Source organism: Oryctolagus cuniculus, chromosome 9 (genome assembly GCF_964237555.1).
Source record: "Oryctolagus cuniculus chromosome 9, mOryCun1.1, whole genome shotgun sequence".
Lineage (NCBI taxonomy): Eukaryota > Metazoa > Chordata > Mammalia > Lagomorpha > Leporidae > Oryctolagus > Oryctolagus cuniculus.
The window spans coordinates 11,133,355-11,151,756 of NC_091440.1; the positions used below are offsets into that span (position 1 = coordinate 11,133,355).

General features: G+C 38.3%; 1 protein-coding gene across 2 annotated transcripts in view; it reads right to left on the reverse strand.

Annotated features, from left to right (window-relative positions):
* Positions 1 to 18,402, reverse strand: part of ITGBL1 (integrin subunit beta like 1) — a 272,363-nt gene that overhangs the window by 110,568 nt on the left and 143,393 nt on the right. The window lies entirely within an intron of this gene.

Genomic DNA, 18,402 nt, shown 5'->3' on the forward strand with positions numbered 1-18,402 from the left:
AGGTGTTTAAATCCAATGGAAAATTTATCCCTGTTAAAAATAAGAGTGGAAATAAGAGAGGGAGGACATGTACAGTTCGACACATACTCCCTCATTCTTACCCCTAAAGGTAAATCTAAAAATTTGCCATTGGATTCTAAATCCCATTAAGTTGGCAGGTACCAATGCCATTTACTAGTTAAAGTGATCATTTTAAGTTCATAACTGATCATAAAGATAGGAATAAGTGTCAAATGGATCACATAAATAAGACCAAGTGTCTGCTAATAACAACAGATAGAATTAAAAAGGAGAAAATGATCCATGGGAAGCAGGCCACACAGCAGACTCATAGAATGATGAATACCCTAAACAGCACTCTGGCCTCAGAATCAGCCCTTAAGGCATTCAAATCTGGCTAGAAAGCCCATGAGAGCATTTCAGGCATGAAAAGCCAAGACACTGTGGCAAAGAATGGCCTACATGAAAGATCTCTGTGAGATCCCAGTGGAAAGAAGGGGCGATCAAAGCAGGTACCTTTCTCTGAAGGGATGAGAGGACTTCCACTTTGATTATGGTCCTGTCTAAATAATGTCAGAGACGGTGGACTCAAAAGGCTTCCATAGCCTTAGCAGCACATAACAAGAGCCTCAGATGATCTCTGATGTCATAAATTAGAGTGTCAATTGTTAAATCAACAGGAGTCACTGTGCACCCGCTCCCCATGTAGAACCTCTGTCCTTAATGAGTTGTACTATGAGAATTAATGGTAAAACTAGTCTTCAAACAGTATTTTATACTTTGTGTGTCTATGTGGGTGCAAACTATTGAAATCTTTACTTAGTATAGAGTTGATCTTCTATATATAAAGATAATTGAAAATGAATCTTGATGAAGAATGGGATGGGAGAGTGAGTAGGAGGCCAGACAGGAGTAGGGGTAAGAGGGCAAGTATGGAGGGAAGAACTGCTATATTCCAAAAGCTGTACCTATGAAATTTATATTAAATAAAAGCTTTCAAAAAAAAAGAAATCATTCTTATATTCTGCTGTATATCCAATAATATTTTGTGTCTTGCGTTAGTCCATTTGGGCTGCTCTTTAAAAAAAAAAAAAACAGACTGAGTAGTTTATGTACAACAAATTTCTTACAGTTCTGAAGGCTGGGAAGTCACAGATCATGGCCCTTGCATATGACAGTCTATCGCTTGACTTATAAATGAAACTTTCTCTCTGGGCCTTCCCATGAGGGAAAGGCTGAGCTAACTCTCTGGGGTCTCTGTTACAAAGGAATAAATCATATTCATGGGGATGCTACCTTCATGATTTAATCACTTTCCAAAGGCTTCACCTCCCAAAACCATTGCCTTGGAAGCTAAGTTTCAACATATGAATACCAGGAGGGTACAATATTCAGACCAGAGGAATGTTTTCTACTCAGTCAGAAACTAGGACATAGATTAGAAGCTCATTGCTCAATAAATGTCAGGGATAGAGGCACACTTGATTTCCACTAAGGGGACACAATGGTTGAATGGCATATCCCACAAAATTCACATTTACCCAGAATCTTAGAAGATCAGCTCATTCAGAAATACAACCTTTGCAGATTCTATTAGTTAAGAACTTAAGAATCATTTTGGATTTGGGGTGGGCCCCAAATCCAATGAGTAGTGTCTTTTTAAGAAATGGAGAAGGAGATTTGGACACAGAGAGACAGGGAAAGCCGCCAAGGGAAGACAGAGGCAGAGATTGGAGTGGTCTTCTCACCAGCTAAGGAGTTACCAAAAGCTGAAAATGGCAAGGAAAGATTCTACCCTAGGACCTCTAATGAGAGCAAAGCCTTTATGTATCATTGATTTCACACTTCCGATCCCTAGAACTGTGAGAAAATAAATTTCTGTTGTTTTAAGCCATCAAATTTTCGATCATTTGTCTCAACAGCCTTAGGATTTTAATCTGGAGGTGTGTGGGGGTGGTAAACCTCAGCTGTAGATTGCAAACAGCCAGAAAGACAGAGAACCACTGTGTGACATGCTCTTTAACGAGGTAAGAAGCATGAGGAAAGTTTCTGGGAGGGCATCCAAGGACAAGCACTACTCTTCCTAAGGCATTTCTGAGCCTCGGTTCTCAGTAGCAATTGGGTATGTGCAGCGATTTTACCGCTAGCCTCAAATTGCCTAGCTACACCCCTGAGCATGCACATCATGTCTCCATGTTATCCTGTCTTATGGTAGCTACAAAAGCCCAAACAAAAAACAGGACAATGAAAGAGGGTAAGTCCTTAGCTAAGCAACGGATCAAATGGATAAGTGTACAACCAAGTTATTTTTGACAAAGAAGCTAAAAGCAATCCCTGGAGCAAGGACAGTCTCTTCAACAAATGGTGCTGGGCAAACTGGATCTCCACATACAGAAGTATGAAGCGAGACCCCTACCTTACATGGAAACCCAATCAAAATAGATTAAAGACTTAAATCTCTGACCCAATACCATAAAATTATTAGAGCACATAGTGGAAATCCTGCAAGACAGTGACATAGGCAAAGAGTTCTTGGACAAGACTCCAGAGACACAGGCAATCAAAGCTAAAATTAACAAATGGGATTACATCAAATTGAGAAGCTTCTGCACTGCAAAAGAAATAGCGAAGTGAAGAGGCAACCAACAGAATGGAAGAAAATATTTGCAAATTATGCAACTGATGAAGAATTAATAACCAGAATCCACAAAGAGATCAAGAAACTCCACAGCAACAAAACAAACAATCTAGTTAAGAAATGGGCAAAGGACTTAAATGGGCATTTTTCAAAAGAAGAAATCCAAATGGCCAACAGACACATGAAAAAATGCTCAGGATCACTAGCCACCAGGAAAATGCAAATCAAAACCACATTAAGGTTTCACTTTGCCCCAGTTAGAATAGCTTTTGTACAGAAATCAACAAACAAATGCTAGTAAGGATGTTGGGGAAAAGGTACCCTAATCCATTGTCGGCAGCAATGTAAACAAGTACAGCCACCTTGGAAGACAGTATAGAGATACCTCAGAAATCTGAATATAAACCCACCATATGACCTAGCCATCAGACTCCTGGGAATTTACCCAAGGGAAATGAAATTAGCATATGAAAGATTGACCTGTACTCTCATCTGTACCCCCATGATTACTGCAGCTCAATTTACAACAGCTAAGATATGGAATCAACCCAAATGTTTGCCAACTGAAGACTGAAAATGAAATTATGGGATATGTACACCATAGAATACTACACAGTGCTTTAAAAAAGTGAAATGTTGTCATTTGCAAGAAAATTAAGCTAGAAAGCATCATACTTAGTGAAATAAGTCAGTCCCAAAAAGAAAAATACCATATGCTCTCCCTGATCTATTGTAACTAATAGAGCACCTAAAAGATAATCTATAGGAGTGAAATGGATACTTTGAGATCTAATGACTTTAACAGTCCTTGTCTCAACTGTTGAGGAATAGTTTCTTGTTTCATACAATTTGTTGGACTCTTTTTTTTTTTTTAATTTTATGTATTTATTTGAGAGGTAGAGTTACACAGAGGAAGAGACAGAGAGAGTGAGCTTCCATCTGTTGGTTAACTCTTCAAATGCCCACAATGGCTGGAGCTGGGCCAGTCCAAAGCCAGGAGCCAGGAACTCCCCCTGGATCTCCCATGTGGGTGCAGGGGCCCAAGCACTTGCCCATCTTCCACCACCCTTGCAGGCCATATCAGAGAGCTGGACTTGAAGAGCAGCAGCCAGGACATGAAACTGGCACCCAAATGGGATACCTGCATGGCAGGCAGAGGCTTAGCCTATTATGTTATTGCCAGCCCCATGAGTTCTTCATTTAGTAAAGTGTTATTATGTATATAAATTTAATTAAAAATAGATCTTACTAAAAATAATGATGGGAATAGGATAAGGAAGAGAAAGAAGGGTGGCAGTGTGGGTGGAAGGGTGGATACAGTGGGAAAAATCACTATGTTCCTGAAGTTGTATTTATGAAATGCATGTAGTTTGTATTCCTTAAATGAAAGGTTTCTGGGGAAAAATGTCTCTCATAAAGAAATTATAAATAAATGCTGGCGAGGACGTGGGGAAAATGTACCCTGTTCCACTGTTGGTGGGAATGTAAACTGGTGCAGTCACTGTGGAAAACAGTATGGAGATAACTCAGAAATCTGAATATAGACCTACCATTTGATCTAGCCATCACACTCCTGAGAATTTACCCAAACCACATCAGCATATGAAATAGCTATCTATACCCCCATGTTCATTGCAGCACAATTCACAATAGCTAAAATATGGAATCAATTCAAATTTCCATCAGCTATTGACTGGATGAAGAAATTATGGTATATTTACACTATGGAGTACTACTCAGCTATAAAAAAGAATGAAATCCTGTCTTTTGCAACAAGATGAACACAACTGGAAACCATTAGATTTAGTGAAATAAGCCAGTCCCAAAAATATAGATATCATATGTTTTCCCTGATCTGATACTAATAAATACCTGGAATGTAACATATTGGAGTAAAATAGACATTTTGAGATTTGATGATTATTTCTAGCCCTTGTCCCTTCCAATAATGCTTTTTATTTCTTTTTCCGTCATACTACATGTGGAACTCTTTGACTTCATGTAGGGTTAACTATACCTCCATTAAGTAAACTGAAAATAGATCTTTGTAAAAATTAAGAGTGGGAATGTAAGAGGGAGGAGGAGAAAGTGTTGGAGTGTGGGTAGGAGAAAAGCTAAAGGGGGGAGTGTCACTCTGTTCCTAAATCTGTATATATGAAATACATGAAACTTGTATAACTTAAATTTTTTTTTAAAAAAGAGAAAAAACCCTTAAAAATTACCTGTTATAAAAACCCAAAATATGTTTCTGAGATAGGTCGTTTTCTGCCCTCTTTAACAACTTATTTCCTTTCAACCATCTTCCACATTAAATCAAAAAAGCACTGCATATTGTCAGTGTGACACTATGTCTGGGATGGTGCATGGGTTCAAGAGCTCCTCTTTTGGGGCCAGCGTTGTGGTATAGTGGGCAAAGCTGCCACCTGCAGTGTCAGCATCCCATATAGACACCGGTTCAAGTCTCGGCTGCTCCACTTTCAATCCAGCTCTCTGCTATGGCCTGGAAAAGCAGTAGAAGATGGCACAAGTCCTTAGGCCCCTGCACCTGCGTGGGAGATCCAGAAGAAGCTCCTGGCTCCTGGCTTTGGATCAGCTCAGCTACGGCCATTGCAGCCATCTGGGGTGAATCAGTGGATGGAAGACCTCTCTCCCTCTTTCTGCTTCTGCCTCTCTGTAATTCCACCTTTCAAATAAATAAATCTTTAAAAATAGCTCCTCTTTCTCTCCTTCCCCTCCCTTAGCCACTCTTGTCCCCTTTCCTGTCTCGCTTCTTTCCTACCCAACAGAACATCAGGAAAAGGCCACACACAGCAGTAAGTTTTGTGCAAATCAGAAGCACTCCCAAAGGCCCCATTTGCTTAGTAGAAGTAGGGCAAATCCTAACGTGTCCATCCTCTGCTGTGGACTGTTCCCGAGCCCCAGAGCAGTGATCTTCACTCTGCTCCTCATTAGAACCACACAGAGAGCTCTGGAAATCTCCGAGGGCTGGGCCGTACTGCAGACAGATTCAGTCATGTGGGAACTCAGCAGTGAAATTTTAACATACTTTTTCAACAAACCCTAAAAGTCCTCATTTTTCTCTATGAAAGCTTTAAGGAAAAAGCTCACTTGACTCTGATTTTACAGGGAAATCCTTATCACTTCAGTGAGACATTCGTACCTACCACTTCTTCCCATTTTCTCTGGCCATCTTCCCACAGTTTTCATTTGGCTGCTTTCAGTACTCAAACCTGGCCAAATATGACCTCAGAAAGGTTCCCTGATGTCCTAGAGCAATACCCAAAACCACCTATCATATTACTTTTATTCCCTAAATTATTTGTATTCTACTTTAACTTCTCTTCTCAAATCCACCAGAATCTCTATGAAACTGGTTGCCCTGTTTATTATTCTATCTTCAGCACTCAGAGTGGTTCCAGGCACTGTTGTAGGCACAATGAGTTTAAAAACACATGTTGTTCAGGTGAATGAATGAATACGAATTTTGTTTTCTCTGTCAAATTCTACATCCATGAAGTCAATGATATATCATTCACTTAAACCATTGTAAGTTTTTACATTGTGTATTAGTTTAAAAATAAAAAATTTTTATATAAATTATAGAATTTTTAGAGGAAACAGACAAGTTATTATTGCTGTTAGTTATTTTAGAGACAACAAAATTGAGGGCACCACAATGTTAAAAATAATAAAACAAAAACCCCCAGGATCACTCAAAGAGTAAGTGATAGAACAACATCTTTCTGAGTGTCAGAAGGCCAGGTGGACATCTCTCTTCTTCCTAACTAGAAGCTGGCTGTCAGTGCCAAGGGATGGTACAGCACTGGAAGCTTATTGGAGTCTCTCCACCCAAACAGAAAACTGATGCCTGCAAACAGTGCTTCCAGGGACCACGCAAGTGAACAGCAGCAGCAGCACTGGGAACACGACTGAGAAGGTCACTATGCATTGCCCTGTCACACCTTCGTGCGGTCAAAAGACTTCAGGTCTCCTAACATTCAAAATGTTATTAACTAACAAGCACTCCCAGAATCCTGCAATCCGTCTGCATTTCTCTGTTGATGCCATAGAATTATCCAGAAGAATGATCTGGACTCAAGCATGCATTATGCATAGTAATCTTCCCTACTATGCAAATAAAAAAAAAAAAAAAAAAAAAAAAAAAAAAAAAAACATGAGGACTTTATCCTAACCATAACGGAGCATCCATTCAATACTAGTTACCCACACTGCTCTGAACCCTGTTCTCTCCAGCCTCTGGTAACCATCAATACACTCCCAACTTCTCTGAGGTCAACTTTTTAGATTCCACGTGTCAGTGAGATCACATGGGCCAGCTTTGGGGCGTTTGGCTTATTTCACTTAACATAATGGTTTCCTTTTATAATTGCCTGATTCTGTCTCACCACCACAACTCTAATTCAACAGTAACACTGACCACACCCAGACTTCCCACAAAGCCATCAAACCAAGCACGTGGAGAGACCTATCTAAGCACTATATACTCTTTTTTCTTGCAATTTTTTCAGAGTCATTTTAAGAACTGCCAGTCAAGTCTTACAAAATATGTGTCTGGGGGAAGACATCCTGGCAAAGGAGTTAACATTATTATAATGGACTTTATGAATGGCTACAAAATATTTGGAGTCTCATTCTTGGGACAATCTAAACTTTAAATGGCTCCCAACTGTATTGTGCCAGACTATTTGGTATTATCTATCAGAACCCACACAGCAGGAATATCTTGAGCAACAAATAGTTCAAAATTATTTAGAAAGTTAAATAGGAAATCAAAGAATTCTGCCTTTCCTCCTTATGCAAATTAAAGTCATCACATGAGAATTTAACACTTATGGAGAACCAAATCTCATTCATCCGTTTATACTCCAAATGAAAGGAAGTCATGACTGAAGAAGGTATTACTCTGTACCCCAAAAAGACACTTGGTAGAAAGTAAGATCTTGAAGACATGGTTAGTCATACAGTTGTCAGGAAGAGTCAGCTCTCAGTCTGCGCAGAGAGCTATGCAAAACCTGGTATCATATTGATTATGAAGGTGAGTCAGAAATCAGAGGCATGGGGTTCATGAGAGCAGAAACATAATCTAAGAATCCAAACAAGTGAGAACAGAATGAAGTCTACTTATTGCATTGAGAGGTGAAAGGAAGAAAAAGCAGATTCATGGAGCTGAGTTAAAAGTCACCAAGAAAGTTTGCTACCATTTTAGCCTGTACCTCACTGGATCACAAAGGTGGGTAGCGGCAAAGCATAGGCTATGTCGGGGTCTACTCACAATAGTAACCCAGTAACCCTGGTTCACCTAACTGCTGCACAATGTTCCCTTGCCATTTGTAAAGATTATGACCCTCAAAACACTAATCAGACTGCTCAACAGATGTCGTTTCAATACTTTGCTGATATAAACAGCTTTGAATGAAACAATTTTGTATTTGTTTTTTGTTTTCTCACATTCTTGTGGCAGATAAGAAAAATATGACTTGAAGGGCAAGAAGGAGAAAGGCAGGCATATGAGAGTGTTATAAAGTATCTGGCTTGTTTATGGGAAGATTTGGGTTTCAGTAACTTTAGTTACATTCAGCATTGTAGTAAGGAAGCAACAGGTGGGCTGTAAGCAATGTGAACCTGGCTTATCTATGACACATTTTGGTGTAATTACAATCTGTACTTCCTCTGTGTGCTGCTTTCTGACAATCTCATAAGGCAGTTGTGAAACAGAATGCCACAAAGAAGTGGCCTTTTGTGTCCCAAATCTATCACAATATGGGAAGAGGCCGAATGGAGAGAGTGGAGACATATTTGCCCTTAGGCTGTGTCCCTCCACTCTCTCATTCTCTGTTTGTCACTGAAAGTGAGCTTACTTCCCGTTATCTACACAAGTTATTCCCGTCTTACCTCAATGCTTCTACCCATGCTGTTCCCTCTACCTGCAATGCCATTTTTCCTAAGTTATTATCTAACACTACTCTTCCCTGTAGATTCAATTCTAGTGTCATTCATTTCATGAAACTATTTGGACACAGATAGAGCAAACATCCTTCGACTCTCAATCCGTTCTCCCAAAACATTCATCACATTTATCACAATGTTTGATGCAGGAGTCAGCAACTTTTATCTGTAAAGGGTTAGATAGAAAATAAATCAGGCTTTGTAGAACATTTTCTCTGGCAACTACTGAATTCATTGTAACAAGAAAACAGCCATAGGTAAACAAATAGGTATGACTGTGTTTCAATAAAACTTTATTTACAAAAACAGCAGACAGACCTATCATTCTACTTTCTTGACCCCGGCTTAGCACAAAGATACATAGGAGAGAAATTATAAATAATAAATTTGATAAACAACATCATTTAGGAAAATATGATGCATATAATGCTTATATGGTAAAGCGAGTATATATTAAATTTCTGCATCCTTTTACAACTCTAGCACAATGACTGAGCCCAAAATCTTACACAGTGAGAGCAGAATCACAGAGTTCTGGTCAGCCATATGACCCTAAATCCTAGACACAGCAATCACACCTTGCCTCATTGATTTTCTATTAAAAGGAACATCTGTGAAAGCTGTGAGTCCATAAAGATTATGGCTGATAACCAGATCGGGTTTTATCCTGCTAAAAAAAATACATTTGCTTTGCCTGTTTGTATTGAATAAACTTGGATAAAAAAAAGATAGAGTTCCCCACCACATCTTCCAGTATAATTTTAGCATTCTAATATAAATAAATATATAACCATAGTAACAAAATTGTCATAGTTGTCACATACTTCATTTTAAGCTTGCTTAAAGAAATTGGGATTGAATTCATGACCAATTTTCTATTTTCATTTCAAATAGGTTTTGACAATATTTGCTGCACTATTTACTAGGAAGTTTTCTTGGCCAAGGAATTTCACTGGTTTTCAATTTACCAGACAAAACTGAGGCAAAATGTAATAAAATTATCTATTTACTTGGATCAATTCCTATTTTTGATGCAAAAATGTTTTGTTGGCATAGATAAAAGATTTAAACAAGATTATTGACTGAACGTGAACTAAAACAGTGTCTAACTTGGTAGTGATATAGTGTTTGGAACTATGAAATGGAAAAATCTCAGCTAATTAAAGATACCATGATTATTACTCACCATTGAATTGTTTTCTATCATTTAAAATATATAAAATTGTTTTTTCATCTCTCTTCTGTTAAACAGAAAAACCAGCAAGAAAATCAAAAAATCAAATGGAGAAAATAAGGAACATAAATCATTATTGCCAGGAAAAGGGACCTTTTTGAATAATCACCTTGTGTGACAACTTCTATTCAACATGGCTGCCATTTTCTTGAGCAACTCCCTTTAATATATGTAAATTCTGCCTCTAAAAAATTGTGGCCTCATCATAACCTGAATATTTAATCCTGGATTTAATCAGGACCTTGCAGCAAATCACCAGATCTGGGCACCTGCACTTTGGCCTTCTTCAAGGGAATATACGATTTCTAAAGACAGAGAAGTCCAAGCATGAAGACAAAGAAAGGATGCTGGGGGCACTTTATTGAGTCCTCAATGGATTCTAATGCTTTTATCTCAATGCTACCTTTAATGAAATCATAATAAACCACAGTTACATTCCAAAGATTTTGTGAAATGTAGGACACATGTAGAGTTTAAGAAAGTTTGGGGACCCTAAAAAGTGCTGTGGTGTGTAAAGCTGCCTCCCAAAAGCACCGGCATCCCATATGGGTGCCAGTTGGAGCCCCAGCTTCTCCACTTCTAATCCAACTCCTGGCTAATGGCCCGGGAAAAGCAGTGGAAGATGGCCCACGTGTTTGTGTCCCTGCCACCCACATGGGAAACCTGGATGAAACTTACGGCTTTGGCCTGGCCTAGCCTTGGTTGTTGTGGCCATCTGGGGAGAGAACCAGAGGATGGAAGATTCTCTGTCTCTTCTTCTCTCTGTATCTCTTTCAAATAAATCTCTGAAAAAATTCTAGTGAATTTTATAAGTAAATGACTAAAATCATTTTAGTTAATATTGTGGAAACAAAGAAGTTCAAAATAATGAAATTTGCAGAAATATAAATATTTAAAATATTTGAGTGCATAATATTTTACAATAAAATTATGGTATTTTAAAAAGTTTAGACACATAAAAAAGTTCTGTTTATAGATATTTAAAAAAAATCCATACACCTTATAAAATGATACAAGAATGGCAAAACAAATGTGATATGTAAAGCAGCACAATAAGTTCTAAAACAATATATGCCATCATTGCATCATTACTTTTTTTGATAAACAGCAATACTCCCAAATTGTATATATGATTATATTCATATGTGTGTGAACAGGGTAGCACCAAACTATTAATGGTGATTTACCATGTCAGCCTAGTAAAACTATATGTAACAGCAAAATAAATTTTGTAATTATCCAATACATACTTATTTTTAAGTTAGTAAATTATTATGCATAAGAAGTCTTTCTTTCTAGATACTACATTATTATGAGTTATTGCATTAGGAATAGAGCATACGAAAGTCTTAAATAGTGAACACTGCAAGTGCATAGTGTGCTCACAAAGGCAGGGACGTCTCCCTGATGGCCCATAGGCCAATCCCTCATTATTCGCTGTCTGTAAATAAGATAAAGTCCAGATTTTGGCTCCAGACATGATTACACGTATAGTTTTCCACATTTGGTCCCCAGTGAAAGCAGGGCCAATTCCTCCTGGATAAGGCAGAGAAAAGAAACTAATTTTGCCAAATTCTTTCTTCATTATTTTGGATATAATCTGTAAAAGCTGGATTTAAAATGCCAGAGTTTAGTGCATGAGTCTTCCAGGGTCTGCTCATACTGGCAGAAGTAGTGGATTAACCTACCAGGGTCACTCAGAATACAGCCAGGCTAACACGCACTTGAATCAGGAAAAATTTCCACGCTGGGTTCCCTTGTCCACTGACCACGCCACGTCCAACTATGGTTAACTTATGGTAAGATGTTGGCCACAGAGGATTTTGAAGATATAATCAAAATCATTTAACTGAAATGTCAGAAAGACTTCCAATTTTTAAACTTTTTCTCTGGTCCAAACAATCAGCATTTCTGTAAACGTGAACAAGAACACTAATGATTTGTTTTTCCAAATTCTTATTTTTTAAAAGTTAAATAAATAATGGAAAAGAGCAAGCACAAATCATGGAAAATAGCCTGGTAAATAAAAACAAGAGAATTTAAACATGTGGTATATCATTAAAAGGGAGATATAAATTATAACTTCAGTTGAAAAAAAAAAAAAATCTCCAGATGGTCGGAACTTGGCAGGCCATTCTTCTTTGAAAGTATGTTTCTAGGTAAGACTACAGAAAGGACTTCTTAATTCATTAATTAAAGTACACTAATTGATAAAAATGAGGACATCATTCCTATTTTCTTGAAGCAACGATACTAAATAATTAGAACCAATTTATCATTCTTCCTTCATTTCACACCTTTCCTTTGAGGGTGTATGGTCATGTGTATTTAAGAACTAAAACATATGCAACACCTCTTAGAACAAGTCTGATAAATGAAAAACAAAGGGCAAAGAGGACAGGCAATGGAAGCACAGGGGACTGCAGTACCAAACAAAAAGATGACTTAGACACAAGGACAAATGATACTCAAAGGCAGCAGTCTGCAAACACAACTCTGAATAATAATGCCTGCAGATAAATCATTTGTGTTGATGATTATGGAAGTCAATGAAAGGAGTTTGATAAATGGCAAAAGCTAATAACACTAAGAGGAAAACACACAGAAAAGAGCTCACTGGTATAAATATCTCTATTGGTGGGAAGAGAGAATTTCATGATATTGTAGGAGAGTATACTGATAAAACTTTTCTGCAGAATATTAATGGGGCATTTTTTATTCAAAATATCTAACCTGTATAATTCATTTAAATTAATGGCTTCTACTTCTCAGAATTAAGGATCTGGGCACAAGTTTGGTTATGTGAATGTAAATTATGGCATTGAGAATTTCAGTAGAATCAGAGACAATACAGATTTCAAATATCAGAGGACTGGTTAAATTATTTTACTACAACCATATTATAATAAAATACCATGCGGCTATTACAATAACTTTATAGTAGTATATTTGCAACAAGGAAATATATTCATTATAATAGTTCAGCAACTTGGCATAATAAAAGAACCAGTTAATTATCTAAAAACAGCAGCTCTGGAGTCACAAGGCCTACACAAGAGTACTTCAAAAATTCTACAAAAAACTAAATTAAAAAGTGAGTTGATTTTTGGTGAGAAAATTAATTGAAATCCATGCACAGTGGAGGGAAATCTTCAAAAAGTTCATGGAAAATCCATATTTCAAAAAAATCTACAAATGGGCTTTCAAAATGATTTTGGATCCGAAAAGTCTACCTGTGAATTGCATTTTTCTACATACATTTTGAAATATTCTTAAATATTTCAAAGTATTTTTGAAATAGTCTTAAGTATTTGTATAAAAACTTGTGGGGCCAGCATTGTTGCCTAGCAGGTTAAGCCGCTGCCTGCCACACTACCATCCCGTGTGGGCACCAGTTCAGTTCCCAGATGCTCTACCTCCCAGCCAGCTCCCTGCTAACGTACCTGGGAAAGGAGCAGATGATGACCCAAGTGTTTGGGCCTCTGCCATCCACATGGGAGACTCAGAGGAAGCTCTGTGCTGCTAAGTGGTCCAGCTCCAGCCATGGTGGTCATTTGGGAAGTGAACAAGCAGATGGAAGACCTCTTACTTGCTATCTCTTCCTCTCTCCACAACTCTGCCTTTCAAATACATACATACATCCACACATACAGACATACATAGGTAACTTTTGGGAAACTTCTACTTATGGAACTTCTATGAGATGAAAGCATCCAGAAAAACTCCTGGTTTTGCCTGGCCCAGTCATGGCTATTGTGGCTAACTGGGAAGAAAAACAGTGGAGGGAAGATCTCTGTCTATCCCTCTCTCTCCCTGTAACTCTGCCTTTCACATAAATAAATATTTTTAAATAAGATAGGAAGTTTCAAATTTCTGATATATTTCTCTGTTAAAAAGAATGCATACTTCTTCCTGTCTCATTGTGTTTTGGGGAAATTAAAAAGAATATGTACAATGTTCTTGGAATTCTATCTGTTGAATAAGTGCATATAAATACTGCTAATAGAACAGCAAGTATATAAAATTTGTAAAATGTACACAAGTTTATAATTATTTTGATTTACACATTGATACTGAGAACATATATTTGTAGTTTCAAGTCTCAATTAAAAAAATATTTTATTTTTAATGCAGAGTTAAAGCGGGATGGAGAGAGACAGAAACTGTCCACTGACTCACTCCCCCAAATGGCCTTTTGGCCAACACAGGGCCAGGCCAAACCAGGAGCCTCATCTGGATCTCCCATGTGGGTGCATGGGTCCAAGTCCTTGGGCCATCTTCTGCTGCTTTCTCGGGTGCATTAGCAGGAACCTGGATTGGAAGTGCAGCAGCTGGCACTGCCTATACCACTATGCCACAACACCAACCCAAGCCTCTCTACTCTTTAAATCTATTTAGATTTCAGTGATTATTGTGTTTGTTTCTTTGCTTTGGCTTAATAATTTTTCCCAATTTTTAAAAACATTGATTGATTGACTGAAAGAGTTGCAGAGAAAGTGAGATCTTCTACCTGCTAGTTCTTTCTCCAGATGACTGTAATGGCCAGGGCTGGGACATGCTGAAGTCAGGAGCCAGGAGCTTCATCTGGGTCTTGCACATAAGTGGCGGGAACCCAAGCCTGTACCATCTTCTGCTGCTCTGCCCAGGCCATTAGTCTGCAGTCAGATGGGAAGAGCAGCAACCGGGACATAAACCTGTGCCCATGTGGAATGCTGACGCTGCAGGCAGCGATCTACCAACTGTGCCACAACACCGGCCCCACATTTCTCAATGTGTTTATGTGAAGAAAGTATCAGGAGTTTGGCTACAACAGCAAAACAACCAAGATCTCAGTGTCTTAAAACAACTACAGTGTCCTTCTTACCCACATCCCAGCTCCTTGGTGGGTGGGCAGAAGTTTCTAAGTGCCACCCTCATTCAGGGAGCCAGGTGACAGAACTGCACCCTTCCATGCCCTGCAGGTTCCTAGGCCCCAAGCTGGGTAAGGACGGCAGGTTTCTCATCGCTCCTTAAAGCTTCTGCTCAAAATGGCACTCTTTATGTCTGTTTATCCTTTCTGGTCAAAGTCCGACTCATGGTCAAGAGAACTTCAATAATAATAAGAACACATTAAGTCATGAGGAGTTGAAATTACAATGCAGTCTATGATAAGCCACTACTAGTTTCTGAGCAGCACATTGACATGAGAACAAAGTGGGCCCCAGTCCATCTCCCAGGATCAGAAATTAGGATTAACAAAGCCTGTATTATATAAGAAAAATTCAAAACAGTTCACATAGCCATGGACTTAAAAGATATGCTTATTTAGATGCTAAACAGTTTTTAAATCCATCCATTGCTTTTTCCATAACATATTTCCCATGGACTTTCTAAAGACTCCACTTATGTATGGATTTCAACATTTTTTTTTTGCACTGAAATAAATTTATCTTTTAATTCCAGTTTTTCCATGAACCTTTGGAAGTCACCTATTAAGATAAGGTAGACAATAATAAACACTAGTGAGGAATCAGGATTGACAGGGAGTTTAAGAAGAGATATAGAAGTTATCCAACCTTCCGCACGCAATGATCACACTCAGTCATGACCAGCAGAACAAGCATGTAATTCAATTTCCGGTGGAAAATGCCTTCCCCTTGTCCCTCAGGAGTTCCGTCCAGTCTACCAGGAGACCAGCTGGCGAACTGAGGAGGCTTTCAGGCTTGAGAACTGATGGGCCTTGTCATTGCTTTCCTCACTCAGGTAAACACAGCTGCAATTTTCATTCATAAATCGCAACACTAATCCGTTCAAAGTCTGCCTATCAGCAGTGTGCTTCACAGCACGCCCTGCCACAGCATTTGCAGACCCAGCACTGGGAGAAGAGAGGGGCCTCTGTCCATGGTCCGCAGCCCTGGACTGGCCACCAGCAATCCTTGCTGTTCCTGCTGAAAATCCTTACACTGCGTTTCGATTCCCTGGGAGACTCGTCACTCATCTACACCTTCATTTCGCTGCCAGACAACCTTACTCCCAGAGTCTTGAACGAACAGTAAAATTATGATAAAATCATTGTTTTATATTCCCAGTCTGTACCTATATAACATTTACATATACCCTATTGCTAAAGACAGTAGCTAAATAATTAGTGAACCTTAACAAAGATAAGAAATAAATCTGTGTTTGAAGAATAAACATCAGAATTGTTAAAGGTCAGTATGTATCAGTCACAAATAATTTTCTAGTGCTTATTCTAGAGATTAAAAAATTTATACTCCGGGGTTCTAGTCCCGGTTGCGGTGCCGGGTACTAGTCCCGGTTGCTCCTCTTCCAGTCCACCTCTCTGCTGTGGCCCGGGAGGGCAGTGGAGGATGGCCCAAGTGCTGAGGTCCCTGCACCCACATGGGAGACCTGGAGGAAGCACCTGGCTCCTGGCTTCGGATAGGCGCGGTGTGCCGGCCACGGCGGCCATTTGGGGAGTGAACCAACAGAAGGAAGACCTTTCTCTCTGTCTCTCTCTCTCTCTGTCTCTCTCTCACTGTCTAACTCTGCCTGTCCAAAAAAAAAAAAAAATTACACTAATGAAAATCCATTAGCACATGATATATTTAAATAATCTTCTACAAGAGGTATTTTATATGCTTTTATTATTTTTCTATTACATGATTATTTTTAACTTCAAATTACAAATGCATTTATGAAAGTATATTTTTTGCTTTTTTGTTTGTTTAAAATAAGAAGTGCATAACACTACTGGTTTCTATTCTACATACTTCTACTAGTAACATAGCCTAGTGAGGTTTAACAATTTTACAGAATGTGACTTATCTTAACAATACTTTCAAATGTCAGGCCTCTTTGTGTTTTAATATAACAGCAAAAATCCTGGTACCTAAACTTTGATAAAGTGAATATAACTAGAAAAATATTCTCAAGAACAAGTATCTATTTTGAGATGAAGTTCTTTTTTCTCTCAAGGTTTCCAGTTTAGAATGGAATATTCCCACATTATCATAAAGTTTTGAAAAGATATACTTTTTGTAAAGATATTAACTAATTTTTCTATGTCCATGTTTTAATACAGCTGGACAGAATAAAGTCTGTGTAAATGTGTATATAAAGTACACTAATTTATTTTTCTGTAGATTATAATTGTGAGCAAATAACAGACTGAGAGATGCTCACTTATAAGTAATAGCCCGAGAGGTAGCCATGTTCCGTGTTTGTTACTTCAAAAGCATAGCCTTCCCAGCATTATCAGGACATGGTTACTAGTGCAGGGAGAAGAGCGGCCCCTGCCTGTGGTTAGTCAGTGGTAAAAATGAGGATGATCAATGGTACTTTTGAATTTTTTTAAAAAAGCTCTTTCTTATAGTCTACTCTCCTATTTACACTCATTAGAGGAAAATGTTAGATATGAGAAGAAGCCCAAATATCCAATACTGGATATGAGGAAATATGTTACAACATAATCATGGGAACTTGGAGAATTTTCTATACAAAGAAAACTGCAAGTACGCAAAAGACGACAACAAGAGACAGCAAGGATGTGGAGAAGTGGAATCTCACACAGCGCTGGTAGAACTGCAAAACAGTGGAGCTTCTTCAAAGATAGTCTTGCAGTACCTCAAAAAGTTACACACAGAGTCACTCAGTAATGGCAACCACAGGTCTATACCCCAAGGAAGGTAAAACACAAATGTACACAAAAACTTGCATTGGAATGTTCACAGCTATGTTACTCATGGTGGCCAAAAGTAGAAGCCTCCCCACTGTCCCAATGCCCATCAGGGATGAAAGCATAAACAACGTGACGTATCCATGCAACGAATCCAGTAATAAAAGGGAACAAAGAACTAACAGGTGTGACCACACTGATAAAATCTGGAAACGTTGCACTAAGAAAAGCCAGGCACAAGAGAGACCACATGTTTTGTGACTCCATTTGTATCAAATATCCAGGATCGGCAAATCCATAGGGAAAGTAGATCAGTGCTGTCTGGGATCTGGGAGACACAAGAATAGAAAGTGACTGCTATGGGGTACAAGGTTTCTGTTCATGGCAATGAACGTTTTCTGGAATTAGAACTCAGTGGTGATGTCTAATTCAATGAATATACAAGGGTACTGCAAAAATGACTTGAAGATGACATTAAAAGATAAGTTTATTTTGGGGCAAAAAGGTTTAGCTATCCATGCATAATTTTTTCTAGAATACTCATTTGCCATAAGCTTTTAAAAGACCCTCCATATTAAAATTTCTAAGTCTTACACTTTGAAATTTTGATATGTAAAGTATGTTTTCCTTAAGAAAGAATGTTTTTTAAAAAGAAAGATGAAAAATAAAATTAAATTTCTGATCTAACATTCAAGTAAAGGAAGCCTTTACTTTTCATCTTTCATGAACAAAATTTATAATAACTTCAATGACCAGTGCTTCCAAAAACAACATTTCATACTGATTTTGCAATTCTCACGCCAGAGGTGAAACTGTATTTATTTTGATAAATCAGAAAGAACAGAATAGAATCCCTGTTCTCCAAAAATTCGTATTGACCCCAATAATCAGAGTGCACCTGAGGTT